This window comes from Neovison vison, chromosome 11 (genome assembly GCF_020171115.1).
Source record: "Neovison vison isolate M4711 chromosome 11, ASM_NN_V1, whole genome shotgun sequence".
In the NCBI taxonomy this organism is placed as follows: Eukaryota; Metazoa; Chordata; class Mammalia; order Carnivora; family Mustelidae; genus Neogale; species Neogale vison.
In genome coordinates this window covers 38,276,440-38,292,250 of record NC_058101.1, presented here as the reverse complement: position 1 = coordinate 38,292,250, position 15,811 = coordinate 38,276,440, and positions in this window count along the sequence as shown.

Below are 15,811 nucleotides of genomic sequence, written 5' to 3'. Positions count from 1 at the left end.
AAATGCTATTTTGATAGGAATTGCCCTGATTGTGTTGATTGATTTGGGGAGTATAGACATTTTAACAATATTTGTTCTTCTAATTTATGACCATGAAATGTCTTTCCATTTGTTTGTGTCCTTTTTCTCCAAAGAAGAGATCCAGATAGCCAAAAAACACATGAAAAGATGCTTATTATCACTTATAATCAGGGAAATGCAAGTCAAAACTGGAATGAGATATCACCCCACACCTTTCAGAATGGGCAAATTCAACAACTCAGAGAAAAGAAGCATTGATGAGAATGTGGAGAAAGGGGAACCCTCTTGCTCTGCTGGTGGGAATGCAAACTAGTGCAGTGGCTCTGAGAAACAGTTTGGAGGTTCCTCAAAACATTAAACATAGAGTTACCTTATGATCCAGAAATCACAATACTGGGCGTTTACCTAAAGAATACAAAAACATTAATTCAAAGGGATAAATGCACCCTTTATAGCAGCGGTATTTACAATAGCCAAGATATGGAAGTATCCCAAGTGTCCATCCATAGGAAAATGGATAAAGGGAATGTTGTGTATATACATACTGTGGAATATTACTCAGCTATAAAAAAGATGAAATCTTGCCATTTGTAATGATATGAATGGAGCTAGAGAGTATAATACTAAGTGAAATAACTCCATCAGAGAAAGACAAATACCATATGATTCCATTCATACCTGTAATTTAAGAAACAAAACAAACAAGCAAAGGGAAAAAATAAAACAGAGAAAGAAAAAATCAAGAAGAAACTCTTAATTATAGAGAACAAACTGATGGTTACCAGAGGGATGGGGGTAGGGGAATGGGTTAATAAGTGATGGGGATGAAGGAGGGCACTTCTCATGATGAGCACTGGACAATATACGGAATTGTTGAATTACTATATTGTACACCTGAAACTAATACAACACTGTGTGTTAAAAGCTTTTTAAATTAAAAGCTTTTAAAAAAAAAAAGGAATTAAAAGGAATTAAAAGCTTTTTAAAAAAAGGCCAAAGATGTGTTGTACTATCCTGCACATAAATAGGCTAATATTTCAAGCAGAGACACACTTAATAGCTTTATCTGATTTTTACAAGGATGAGTATACACATGACATTTAAAGTGGTCACTTGGATTAGGCTAGGGGTTTCATTTCCATGTATTCTTCCAAATTAGCATGGCCAAAAGGACTTGTGTGTACTTGAAATCCAGAAATAAGGCTGCATCCATTATTCTTTGAAGGCCTTTTCCTAATCATATATGGTGACAGACATTCACCTAGGGGCTTGCTCTTTATCCAGTTAGGTCTCCAGACTCTTGGCCAAGACCAACAGTGACCTCAGGCTCTCCCCACACTTTGCTGTGGACTCACTGATTCAATAGCTACTTAGAAGCAATGGCCTCTCATAGGCTTCTCCATAAGCCCATCTTTCATGATTCTAGTCTATAGCTGGTAGTACATGGTTTCTCTGACAGACTGGTTGGTGAGTCAATCTCTGATCCAACCCTGCTTCAGAGCTGTATTTTCTAACGATTGTCTAAGGTCTACTTCCTGTAATCACTCATTCCAGAACACTCAAATGGACACTTCTCTACTGAATGATGATTATTAGTAAAACAGGTAGCAATATGGCACTTATTTATTCCCAGATATAGAATTCTCAGCAAAAATATTTATAATCTCTTTTTAAGAAGTGTTATCCCTACATTGAAGAGATACCTGTACCTCCCATGTTCACTGCAGCATTGTTCCCGATATCCAAGACAAGACAAAAACCCATCCGTGCCTATCAATGGATGAATGAATAAAGAAGACAGAGTGTGTATGGATACGTTTGTATGTATGTATTTGTATGTGTATAACAGAATATTATTCAGCACTAAAAAATAAGGAAATCCTGCTATTTGTGACAATAAGGATGGACCTTGAGGACATTACGCTAGTCAAATGAGCCAGAAAGGGAAAGACACATGTTATACGATCTCACTTATATAGGTTTTCCCAGCCTTATGAAAACATTCTTAAGATGAAACAGCACAAGGTGAAGAAGTGATTATCATTAATTCACATAAGAATTATGTGGGTCTGAGTGTTCTCAGACCCAAAAAATTACATCTCTTAAGGTTTCCTAATATCTTAGGACAAGTCCTACGAACAGATGCACAAAGTAAACTAAGATATAACACAGATGCTCACAGACATAGTTCAAAGCTACAGTGGCTTGAGACTGAAAGGCTGAGTGTGGTTGCCAGACAGGAGCCTGGAGGGGCCCCTCTTGCTGCTCAGCCATGCACTTGCCTCTCTTTGGGCTTCCTGCAAATAAAAACCCTGAACCCGATTTTTGCTTTTCTTTTCTTTTTTTGTAAAAGCAAAAGTTGTCTTCAGATGTCCCATGGTTAGCAAAAACAGGTATTAATGTAGGTCTTTCATAAAAGTGAAGTGACATAGCATGAATTTTCAGAAAGCAGGGGTTGCTTGTATTTAGAATCTAAAAAAGCTGAACTCATCCAGGGTAATTGCCAGGGCTAGGGTAAATGGAGAGATATGGGTCAAAGGATGTGAACTTTCACTTATAAGATGCTTACATTTTGGGGATCTAATATACAGCCTAGTGACTGTATTATATGCTTGAAGGTTGCCGAGAGAGATCTCTTTTTTTTTTTTTTTTAAAGATTTTATTTATTTATTTGACAGAGAGAAATCACAAGTAGGCAGAGAGGCAGGCAGAGAGAGAGAAGGGGAAGCAGGCTCCCTGCTGAGCAGAGAGCCCGATGCGGGACTCGATCCCAGGACTCTGAGATCATGACCTGAGCCGAAGGCAGCGGCTTAACCCACTGAGCCACCCAGGCGCCCCTCTTTTTTTTTTTTTTTTTAAGATTTTATTTATTCATTTGACAGACAGAGATAACAAGTAGGCAGAGAGGCAGTCAGAGAGAAGAGGAAGCAGGCTCCCTGGCTGAGCAGAGAACCCGATGCGGGGCTTGATCCCAGGACCCTGCGATCATGACCTGAGCCGAAGGCAGAGGCATTAACCCACTGAGCCACCCAGGAGCCCCCCGAGACAGATCTTAAATATTGTCACCACACACAGAGAGAAAAAACTATGACAAAATGTTGTTCTATTGGGAAAATTAATATGCCACACATGACTTAGTATTTCAGTGCCTCAGATGTTTTTCTAAATTGTTTCCTTGACTTCTGTTTATTTTAGGAAGCAATCACCTATAATTGACAAGGCAAGGAATGACAGGACTAGTCTGCCCCAAGTCCCCAGACAGGTTTGATTTTATATACAATACAAAAGATAAAGCTTAGTGATAAATCTTTGACTCTACTCCTTTAAGTCATTACTACAAAACATAAAAAAAAACCAAAACTGTTCAACTGATATTAAATGAACCTCAAGTTGTTTATGTAACTGTCTGAGAATGATATGTCAAAGAATTTTATGATTCCAAGCAAACTGATGGGGAAAAACAATTTATTAGTTATAGTTTTGAAAGGATTAAAGAACTCTTGGAGGCTGTGTTTGAAATGTACATTCTGCCCCACTGAACTGAATAATTTATATCAATAATTTATGGTCATACTATTTTTCATTTAATACTCCTATTAGCTTTATGAACATGTTGGGAATTATTGGAAACTAAATTTCATGTAAAATATACCTATATTTCACAGTATTTTGCTTTATGCACTTTAAATAATAAAGTATAGCTGTTCCATTTTTTCATTTATTTTTTAAATACAGTTTTCATTTTTGAACAGTTTTGGATTCACATAAAAGTTGAGATTACAGAAATTTCCTATGTAACCCAGGCCCAGTTTTTTGCTATTATTAACAACCTATATGATACACTTGCTATAATTAATAAATATTGGCATATTATTAACTAAAGTGTAAAAGTTACTCACACTTCCTTTTAACTTGATGTTCTTTTTCTGTTTTTGGTTCCCATCCAGATTACCACATTACGTTTAGTCATGATGTCTCCTTATAAGGGCTCCTCTTGGCTAGGCAGTCCCTGAGACGATACCTAGTTTTGATGACCTTGATAACTTGGGGAAATACCGACAGTCCCTTGACTGGGAGTGGTCTGGTATTTTTCTTTTCTTTCTTTTTTTAAGATTTTTTTTTTAAAGATTTTATTTATTTGTTTGACAGAGACAGATCACAAGCAGGCAGAGAGGCAGGCAGAGAGAGAGATAGAGAGAGAGGGAAGCAGGAGAGCCCGATGTGGGACTTGATCCCAGGACCCGGAGATCATGACCTGAGCCGAAGGCAGAGGCTTAACCCACTGAGCCACCCAGGCGCCCCTCTTTTTTTAAGATTTTTTAATTTACGTTTCACAGAAAGAGAGAGAGAGAGCACAAGTAGGGGGAGAAGCAGGCAGAGGGAGAGGCTAGCTCCCTTCTGAGCAAGGAGCTCAATGTGGGACTCAATCCCAGGATGCTGGGATCATGACCTGAGCTGAAAGCAGGCGCTTAACTGACTGGGCCACCCAGGTGTCCATTTCTGGTATTTTTCCTAGGACTCAAATGAACTAGGTAGGTTTTTGTGAGGAAGACTACCAGAGGTTAAGTGTCCTCTTCATTACCTCATATTGAGGGTAAATATTATCAGTGTGACTCATCCCTGCTGATACTTACCCTGTTCACCTGCCTGAGACGGTATTTGTCAGATTTCTCCACTGTAAAGTTACTCTTTTTTTCTCTTTTCATACACCTGCTCTTTCAAAGGAAATCACTATTTGTTTGCTAGGACTGCTGTAACCACGTGACACTAGCTGGTGGATGTAAACATCAGAATTTATTGCCCCAGTGTTCTGGAGGCAAGAAAGACCAAGAGTTAGGGCGTCGACTGGAGGATCTCTTTGAGGATGATGAGGGAGAATTTGTTCCATGCCTTTTCCCTAGCCTCTGGTGGTTTGCTGGCATCTTTGGAGTTACTTGTACACATATTGCCCAGATCTCTGCCTTCATATTCACTTGGCGTTCTCCCTGTGCTTGTTATCCGTGTCCAAATTTCCCAATTTTGTAAAAACACTAGTCACCGTGTTCACAGTGGATTAGAAGCTCATGCTACTCCACTAGGGCTTCGTCTTCATTACATCTTCAAAAACCCTACTCCCAAAGTCAAATTCTAAGGTCTTGGGAGCTTGGACTTTACCACATGAAGTTTTGGGGGACACAATTCAATCCACAACAGTTGTTATGTGCAATATACACTTAAGGGTGCAGAATTATCATCTTATTTATTTATATAGTATGGATTCATTGGTAACTACTTTGTGCTTATGGTTATAATCTAATATTACTATATTTTGTTGCACAGGTTGGCCATTTGGATCCCATTTGTTTGGCTCCTATGTCTCTTTAACATACTCCTTTCAGTGGTTTTTATTTTTATTTAAGAATAATTAACATTTCCTTACTTTCTGACCCCACAAAGTGCCCCAGACTCACTTTGTATATTTCCTGCCCCAGAGTTACTATCACCCATTCTCCAAGAACTCCAGGAGCCCTGGATCCTTTGATTGCGAATGCTTTTAGCAACCGAGATAGGGTACTAGTTGTACCCATGCTAGTGAGTGGCTTCTGGGTCCTCTCAGCTGAGGAAGAACGGAGCTGCATGTGTTTATACTTTCCTATATGCACACACACATACACACAGATCTATACATAGTTCCATTTTGTAACCATTTGAATCTATATTCAGCTGAGTTCCTTCTAATGTCTTCGTTTCTACATGGATCATCTTTGCCCCTTCCCCTTGCTTATCTGCAATCTCCTACTAAAACAGTGAGAAACTTGGCACCTACCAACCACCATCCATTCACTTAATTGTCCAATATTAGTATAAATTTATAACAGGCTTTCATTTACTTTTAATCCACAGAATTATTACAGTATAAATATTTATAAGACAATCATAAATATTTAAATATGCAAAAAACCCACACAGTCATAGCTTACATTTCCTAGGAATAGCTGCAGAACTAATTGATGAAATGTAATTTCTTCTCTGGATCATTGTTAATGAGGACAGTTCCATTATTGAAGTGCAACTGGCTTTCTGTTTAATGTAATATGTTAAGATATACACTAGACCAATTAGAATAAATGATATAAACATCAACTGCATGTTTTCATCAGAGTAGTAAATGATGAAGTTTGTATACATCACCTCCTTCCCTGTATATGTTATTTGTATTCATAAGTTATATATGCATGTGTACACATACTCTACATACCCTTACAAACATGTAATAAAATTTCAATAAATATTTCACAAGTAGTTGAATGATTATTGAGTTTCTAAAATAGAGATACAAAAGTAAAAGCTGAAAGGCAGTTTCAGTATGTTAAATGTCTTTGATTATAAGAGGGGAAGAAAGCTCCTGATGTCAGAGGTTTGTACTAGGAAAATTCCAAATATCTTAAATATATTAGAATATAATATTTTTTCTTTGTTCATCACATGCAACACTGAATTTTTCCTGCCGTTTATATACAGTATGTAACATAGTATTTATCAATCATGTGTTTCTTTCCTTTCCTTTTTTGTGTTATAAATCTAGTTAGTTTGTTTTTTTAAGAATTTTTTTTTTTTAATTTATTTGAGAGAGAGAGAGAGAGAGCATGATGGGGAGGAAGGGACAGAAGGAGAGGGAGAAGCAGACTCCTGACTGAGCAAAGAGCCCGATGCAGGCTCTGGGGTTGATCCCAGGACCCCAGGATCGTGAGCTGAGCTGAAGGCAGACACTTAACTCACTGAACCACCCAGGCACCCATAAATCTAGTTTTAAATGCCGACGTCTGCTTGTTTCAAGGACAAATGAAAAAATCGAAGTTTGTGGGAACGTACAAAAAAATAAATTAAAAACAAATGGAGTGAGGTTCCTGGGTGACTGAGTCAGTTAAGCATGCCATTTTTGATTTCAGCTCAGGTCATCATCTCAGAGTTGGGACACTGAGCCCTGCCTCAGGCTCCATGCTGGGTGGGAGTCTGCTTGAGTCTCCTTCTCCCTCTGCCCCTCCCCCACCGCTCTTTTCTCTCTCTCTCTCTCTCTCTCTCTCTCAAAACAAGCAAACAAACAAAAATCAGGAAAAAAAAACCAAGTACAGTTAATATAAAAAATGCACTAGTTGTCTATAGATTTGGACCTAAAATTTCCACCAGTCACTATATATCAGACGTCTCTTTTTGCACTGTTTCAGAGTCTCTCAACCTCACTTGTTCCTTGTCCCAGCAGCCACTGGAGTGGCCAGCTCCGCATAGACCTGGACTGACTTCACACAGATGCACCATGACAGGCCCTGGACCGAAGCCACACACTCTCATCTCCCGTCCTGTGGGATCCTCTGTTGATATTGCTTTGGGACATTAACTCTGAAATCTCATCACTGTCCTCAATAAAGAAGCATGGCAATCTGTTCCCTTTCAAAATTTAATCCCTGCTGCCACTTTTTCCTTCTACTGCTCATTTTCCTAACAAGCTTATACATCTGTGTGTTTACTGTGTTATGGATACAGCATCAGAAATCAAAGGAGAGAGCCTACCACTGGTGAGCCTCTAAGACTCTCATGGAGAGAATATGGTAATTCATTACAACATTAATGCAGCTGGTAACAGCATTTTTTTTTTTTTTTTACCTTTTTTATGTGTCTTAAGAGTTGAATATGAAGTAATTGAGAGCCACGTAGATGTCAGGGAAAAGGATAGTTACCCTTGGCTGAACAAGAAACAAGGGATTTAAATTTCAGTTTAGGCTCACTGAGATCTCTCAGAAAAAAAAACACTTGCAGATTGCATTTTACCTGCAAACCCAAGCCCCTGTTACCTGGGCAGGTATCCTTGGGAGAACCTTTACTGTATTGTAAAGGTTTACTGAGCCATTTACTGAGCCATTCCCTTCTGATCCTCTCACAGGGAACTCATTTTCTTAGTCTCCCTTGTCACCAACTGACTGCTTTTAAAGTAAAACTTATGTCCTGCTGGTCCTTCTGACAATAACCTGAGACAGTAGGGGGGTTCTTAATGCAAACTGGAGAACAAAATAAGAAAAAAAGAGAGGAACATTAAGACTTCCTCCCAAACCATTCAAAGTAAAATCCAGACTGTAAAACGATGATGCTTTCCCTCCAGTAGGGACTTTATAACCTTTTATTCATTGGAAATTCAATTAAAACGTGCATCTCTCCTGTTTCCTGAAAAATTTAATTTGCATCTTAACTTGCTACTGCTGTGCCCAAGATTTTCTAATCAAATATTAAAAATGAACTTGTCACCTCCAGCAGCTTTATGCTGTAAGCTAACCACTTCATAAATTCTCTTTCATTTTGTAGTCTGTTAAGATACACTTATAAGTGAATGGGTAGTGTCTTAAATTGTTAAGAGGTAAATTTTACAATGAGTTTTAAATTAGATTTTCTCTCCTTACTCACTAATCCACCTCATTTCCTGTGTGTATTTTTGTCTTCATGCCCAATTCATGATCTCAGAATCCAACACAAGCCATTAAGTTGTTTGAATCCTTTCAGAGGTCCTGTAGTCTAATAGCGCATCAACTTAGTTTTTCTCTTCCATGTTTCTGAACTATTTTAGATCTACTTAACCAACAAGGCAAAAAAAAAAAAAGATCAAAATTTGTTAGACATGTCTGCCTTTGAATAGAGAAATTATGACCTTATTATTCCTTGATAAAATATTCAAGATTATAATTCACGATGGCTTTTCTTTTTCTTTTTTCACATATATACCAATTTACTATAATATTTGTTATGTCCTCCGTATAAGTCAGAATCACCTTTACTTGCATGTGGGACTAATGACTAGATCTTGGGGCTCCTTCAGAATCTTTTGTCCTCTCTTTTGTTCTGGTGCTTTGCAAACTGGCTACAAGAAGCCCTGCATTCAGATCTTTCAAACTTGTTAACCTCAGTGGGAGGATCATCTTTCCAAATAGTCCTTAAGAAAAGTCCACAAAAGGCATATTTGTTTGGTTTGTGATGAAGTTCTAGAACCTAGGTGAGGTTCGGTGGGCTGAGGTCGGGAGCCGATGACCAAGAAAGAATTCTTGAGACATCTTTGGTTCAAAATGGTGGTTTATTAAAGCACGGGGACAGGACCCGTGGGCAGGAAGAGCTGCGGCCCCGGGTTGTGAGGGATGGCAGGTTATATACCTTGCGGTTGGGGGAAGGTGAAGGGAAGGGAGGTTTCAACAGAGTTTTCAAATGTTAAAGAGGGCCTACAAGGTGGGGGGGGGAGGCCTTGCCCTTGTGGCTTGATCAATGTCATCTTTAGGCCAGCCATTAACATCAAAATAGTTGGGAGATTCTTTTTTTTTTTTTTTTTTAATGGGAGTTTTATTTACTTGGAAGTGAACTTTATCAATACAAAGGATAGTTGGGAGATTCTTGGTGAGGTGTTATGATCCTGCTATCATTTACATTCCCGTCTACCTCAGCCTCCTCCAGTTTCCTTTATGATGGGGAGGGAGACATTAGGGTTTGAGAAACTGAGAGTTATTTGCCTCTGGAAATTTGTGCTATTGAGAAGGTAACCTCCCTGTTTGTAGATCTCCAGGACATTTGTAGAGCAAGGGAGATTCCTGTCTTGCAGGATTGTGATTTCTGCAAGTTAACTATTTGTTTATCGTTTATGGCAGTCAGGGGTGCCTGAGGAATGCTACACATATTACGGAGGGGAGCAGGTGGAGAGGGGGTGCAAGGCGCCAGCTTTTGCTTTGTCTTCAGCCAGCCTCCTGCTCCCTCATCAGTTTGGATCACATGATTCTTAGAACTAACTAGTCTGGTCAAGGCTCCACAGAGCCAGATCAGGGCCATAGGAATATTTGCTATGGTTCTGCAGAACTCCATGAAATAGTTTTTCACAGAAAAAAAAAGGGGAGGTTGTCACCAGGAAAAGAAGCGAGAAAAAATACTGAAAAAATAAAAATAATGGCAGTTACCAAACTCTGTTTACTATTCTCTGTTTCAGTCTCTTCTCACTCTTGATTTTAGGTTGCTGTCTCCCGTATTTTAGAATTTACCCTGTTGCATTGCAATTGTTCTTATATTTCTGGCCCTAGTCAGACCCAGAACATCCTAAAAATAAGATGCCAATATTATTCCTTCATAAAATACACATTGTCATTGTTTCATTTTCAGAGTCGAATCCAGGAATTAGTATTTAGTAGCTCTTCAATAGATGATATTAATTATACTAAATAGTTACATGTTTGGGTGTTCTTTTATCTTCTTATTCAGCCCTTATAAGCCCTTTTTTCTTGTATCTCCTTTAATTTTCTTTAAAAAATATTTTATTTATTTGAGATAGAGTGGGAGAGAGAGAGAGAGAGAGAGAGAGAGAGAGAGAGAAAGAGAGAAGGAGCACAGGAGTGGGGATGAGAGGCAGAGGCAGAGGGAGAAGCAGGCCCCACTATGCAGTGAGCCCAAGGCTCGTCTCCATGGCAGGACCCTGGGATCGTGAACTGAGCTGAAGGCAGATGGTTAACGAACTGAACCAACCAGGTGCCTCTCCTTTAATTTTTCTTTTCATTTCATCTGCTTCTCAAATCCCTTTCCTAGGAAGCCAAGTGAAATATATATATATATATATATATATATATATATATATATATGTAAGTTTAATAATACATTTTATTTACAACAAACACTTTCATGTTTGAGAGAGGAGGACCTCTTGGGCCAATAAACAGAGGAAGTAAAAATATAATAAATGTAATTGTTTTGTTCGTGAAGCTAACTCAAATATATCTAAAATCTCTGATCTCTCATTTTCTCAAACTCATGAGAATACTTTGGTTTCTTCTTGGCTTTACCCCTAATCTCCAGTACCCCTGAGATTACTGATTACTATTCTTATTAAAAATGGAAGTAATTTTGATTGTGTAGCGTTATGATGCATCTTTTGTTCTGGAATTTTAGCATATTTTCTATTTTATTGTCTGTTTAAGATTCACACGTGTTGGGGCGCCTGGGTGGCTCAGTGGGTTAAAGCCTCTGCCTTCGGCTCAGGTCATGGTCCCAGGGTCCTGGGATCGAGCCCCACGTCGGGCTCTCTGCTTGGCGGGGAGCCTGCTTCCTCCTCTCTCTCTCTTTGCCTGCCTCTCTGCCTACTTGTGATCTCTGTCTGTCAAATAAATAAATAAAACCTTTAAAAAAAAAAAAGATTCACAAGTGTTGTTATTTAACTCATTACAGGTTCAAAGCTGGTGTCACTCTTATTAAACCCAATGGGATTTGCTACGTTTTGGCAAAGCAACATTCCAAGTCTTGTCCCAAAGTTTTAGGGCTCTAGCTTGGTCCTGGGGCTGTTGTAAGTCTGAGGTTACTCTGGATCAGGCACCAGATTAGCAGATATATTCCAGAACATCACAAAGAAGGAAAAGTAAGTATCGCTTCTTATGCAGTCACTTTTCTATACCAGTTGTGATTAGACAGTTCTTCATTCTTGTGTTATATCATGTTTAAGTGATTTTTTTTTCCCGTTACTTTTCTCTAGAATGTCTTCCTGGGTTTTTTCCCCCAAGTGATTTCTATTCATCCTTACATTCTCCTTCCTTACAAAAATTTTTCCTAACCTCTAAAATAATAATGATAAAAAATAAAAATAATTGTTACCTTATTGTGCACTGTAATATCACCTTGTATTTACCATCTTATCACTAGTCATAATTGGACATTTAAAAATTGACTTTTTGTTCCCTACTCTAGTGTAAATTTAATGAAATATATGACCACCTTGTCTTGTTCACTATTGAGTACCCAACCCATATATGGCATACAGTAGACTTCCTACCTGGCAGGATTTTTTAATTATCTTTGTTTTATAGTATTTTATTGTGGTAAGAACTTTTAAAAAGAGATTTACTCTTTTAGTAATTTTTTTACATTTTTTAAAAGATTTTATTTATTTATTTGACAGAGATCACAAGTAGGCAGAGAGGCAGGCAGAGAGAGGAGGAAGCAGGCTCCCTGCTGAGCAGAGAGCCTTATGTGGTGCTTGAGCCCAGGACCCTGGGATCATGACCTGAGCCAAAGGCAGAGACTTTAAGCCACTGAACCACCCAGGCGCCCCTCTTTTAGTAAATTTTAAGTGGACAATACATGATTGTTGCCCATTGGTACAATGCTATGTAGTAGATCTCTGAGCCCATTCTTCCTTGTCTGAAACTTTATGCCTATTGATTAGTAAGTACCCATTTCACCCTCCTTTAAACCTCCGGCAACAGACATTTCACTTTTTTTAATTCTATGAATCTGACTATTTCAATACTTAATGTATATGGAATCATGCAATATTTGTGTTTCTGTGACTGGCTTATTTCACTCAGCATAATGTCCTCATGGGTCATCCATGTTGTCACATAATGTCCTTAAAGTATGCCCATGTTGTCACATACTGCAGACTTTCCTTCCTTTTTAAGTCTGCATAACATTCTACTGTGCTTATACCAAATTTTCTCCACCCAATAATCTATTGGTGGACATTTCAGTTGTTTTCTACATCTTGGCTATTGTGAACAATGCTATAATGAATGCAGAAGTGCTAATATCTGTTGGAGATCCTGATTTCCATTGCTTTGGACATATACCCAGAGATGAGATCATATGGTAGTCCTGTTTTTAAGTTTTGAAAAACCTCCACACCATTTTCCATAGCAGTTGTACCATTTGCCTTCCCACAGTGTGAAAGGATTTTCAATTTCTCCATATCCTTGCTAACACTTGTCTTTCTTCTTCTTTTTTTGATAGCAGTCTTCCTTATAGGTATGAGGTGATTTCTCATTGTGATTTTTGACTTGCAATTCCCTAATGATGGGAGATGTTGAACACCTTTCCCATTCCTACTAACTATTTTCATGTCTTCTTTGGAGAAATATCTATTCAAGTCCTTAGCCTGCTTTTAAATTGGTTTACTCAGTTTTTGGTTCTTTTTTTTTTTTTTTGTTTGGTTTTTGTTTTTATTTATTTATTTTTTTTACTATTGAGTTATAGGAGTTTCTTATGTATTTTGGAGATTACCCTCTTATCAGTGATATTGGGTGTGGATTTTTTCTTCCCATTCCACAGGTGGCCTTTTCACCTTATTGACTGTTTCCGCTGCTGTGCAGAAGCTTTTTACTTTGATTTAACCCAATTTCTTTATTTTTGTTTTTGCTTTCTATGATTTTAGTGTCAACATCAATGAAATCACTGCTAAGACCAACTCTGTGAAGATTTCCCTATATTTTCTTCTGGGAGTTTTAAATTTTCAGGTCTTATGTTTAAGCTTTTAATCCATTTTGAGTTGATTTTTGTGTATGGTGTACAATGGGGGTCTAATTTTATTCTTTTGACTTTGGATATTCAGTTTTCCCTGAAGAATTTCTTGAAACTGTTTTTTATGCATCGTGTATTCTTGACATCATAGTTAAGGAATTGATTTACCTGTCCTGGTCCTTTGTGATTCCATATGAGCTTTAGAATTATTTCTTCTATTTGTATAAAAAATGTCATCAGAATTTTGATAGGGATTGCATTAAATCAGTACATTGCTTTGGGTAGTATGGGTATTTTAACAATATTTGGTTTTCTAATCCATGAGCATAGAATTTCTTTCCGGTTGTTTGTGTCTTAATTCTAACCAGATTTAGACTGTTCCAGCTCATCATTTTTGAGTCAAATATAAACAAGCTCAGTGGTAAATATCTTGTTTCTCTTATTTATTATTTGTATCTCCCAGAACCTAGAATTTTGCTTGGCCCATAGTATATGCTCAGTGAATTCTTTTTTTTTTTTTTGGAATAAGTGAAGAACCTTTACTGCACATCAAATAATAAAATGTCTTAGCATTGAAGAACCAGTTGCTGAGCCAGTGGTGCCCTCTGGTGACCAAAAATCATCATTATGGGTCTGTCTGTCTTTCTTTTTTTTTAAAACCAAGTGCTGCTAGGCTTTGGATTTTTCTTTTGTGTCTAGAACTTCGTATATAATTGGGGGTTATCTCATAAAGATTCACTTAAGAAACCCTAGTGTAATCATAGCTGTGTAAGAGTAATATTTATGTGTATTACTTCATAGTTTTCTCAAGGCTCTTCAGAGAAACAGAATGAATTAACTGACTAGATAGATAGATAGATAGATATAGATATATTCAAATGCCATTGGCATATTCAAGGAAGAGTAAGTAAGATAACAGGTCTAAGAGCAGAATGATAAAGAAAGAGGTTGTCAAGACAGGAGATACTGTCAGGAGACTTGAGCTTTATTTATCTTTGATCAACACCAGAGGATATTTACCTAGCATAAACAGTTGTTTCAAAAATGGCTTTGTTAATAAAGTGACTAAGGGTTGGGGTGCCTGGGTGGTTCAGTCAGTTTAGTGTTTGCCTTTGACTCAGATCATGGTCACCAGGTCCTGGGATGGAGTTCCATGTAGGGCTTTCTGCTCAGTGGGCGGGGAGTCTGCTTCTTTCTCCCTCTGTCTCTCCCCACTGCTCCTTTTCTCTCTCTCCTTTTCTCTCTCATTGTCTCAAATAAATAAAATCTTTTAAAAAAAAGTGAGCACGGCCGAGACTTGTGAATTGGTTAGAAACACTACCAGAGGAACTGGCCATCACACAGATAGCAAGCCAGCACAGTTCATGTGGTTCTAAGGACTTCTGCATTTTTACTCCCAGAGTCTGGTATTCAGTCACTAATTTGAATCTGATTGTCCCTTACAAGTAGAAAAACAGACTCCTGTTTGTAGCATATTGTTACATGTTCTTCCAGAGGAGCTTTCATGCTAAGCATTTAAAAAGAGTGAGAGATAGGATTTTATTGAGGTTAAGGGAACAGGTTGCATAAGTGTCTTAGTTCCTTTTTGCTAATAAACATTGGTATGTGTACAAAATTTATTCTAATGATTGCTTTGATACATGGCACATATCTGGAAGGAAGTACTTAGCTCCTACCTACAAAACTTAGATGCTAGGATTCTAAAATGAAGCCAGCAATTACGAGGGCCCATATTGTCTTAAATCAATTTATAACTTAGACCAGTTTTACTATTTTCCTTGGAAGTCCTTTTCAAATTGATGATTTTGAATCTACCTTCTGCCTTGTATATACCATAGAACTGTATACGAACGACAATATTATAAGTCATGGGTTATTTAATGGAAAGAGCACTGCTTTGAAAATCAGAAGATAGAGCTTTCAGTCCCAAATCTAGCATAACTTGACTGTTTATATTGATAAATTGGTTTATCTCTTTGAACCTCTATTTTTCTGTAAAATAAATTTCCTTCAGACTGTGAAAATCTTTGAGTCTATATGAAACACATAGATTCTTACCTCTCTGGAAGGATTCTGTTAGGGACTGAATCAGGTTCCTTCCCACAATTCATATATTGAAATCCTAACCCCCAGTGTTATTATATTTGGGGATATGGCCTATAACGAAGGTAATACAGGTCAAGTGAGTATGGCTTTAATCCTAAATGACTGGTGCCCTTATGAGAAGAAGAAACAAGAAGAGCTCCTTTCTCTCTGCAAGTACCCAGAGAACAAGGCCACATGCTCTCACAGTGACAAGCAGGCCCTTTACAAGTCCAGAAGAGCTGTTTCACCAAAAACTAGCTGTAATGGTACCTTGATCTTGGACTTTCAGGTTCCAGAACAGTGTAAAAGTAATTTTCTGTTGTTTAAGCCACAGAGTGTGTGGTATTTTGTTGTGGCAGCCCTAGCTCATTAACACAAAGCATTGCACAAGATACATCATCTGGGAGATAATGCCATTCTACTAGAAAAA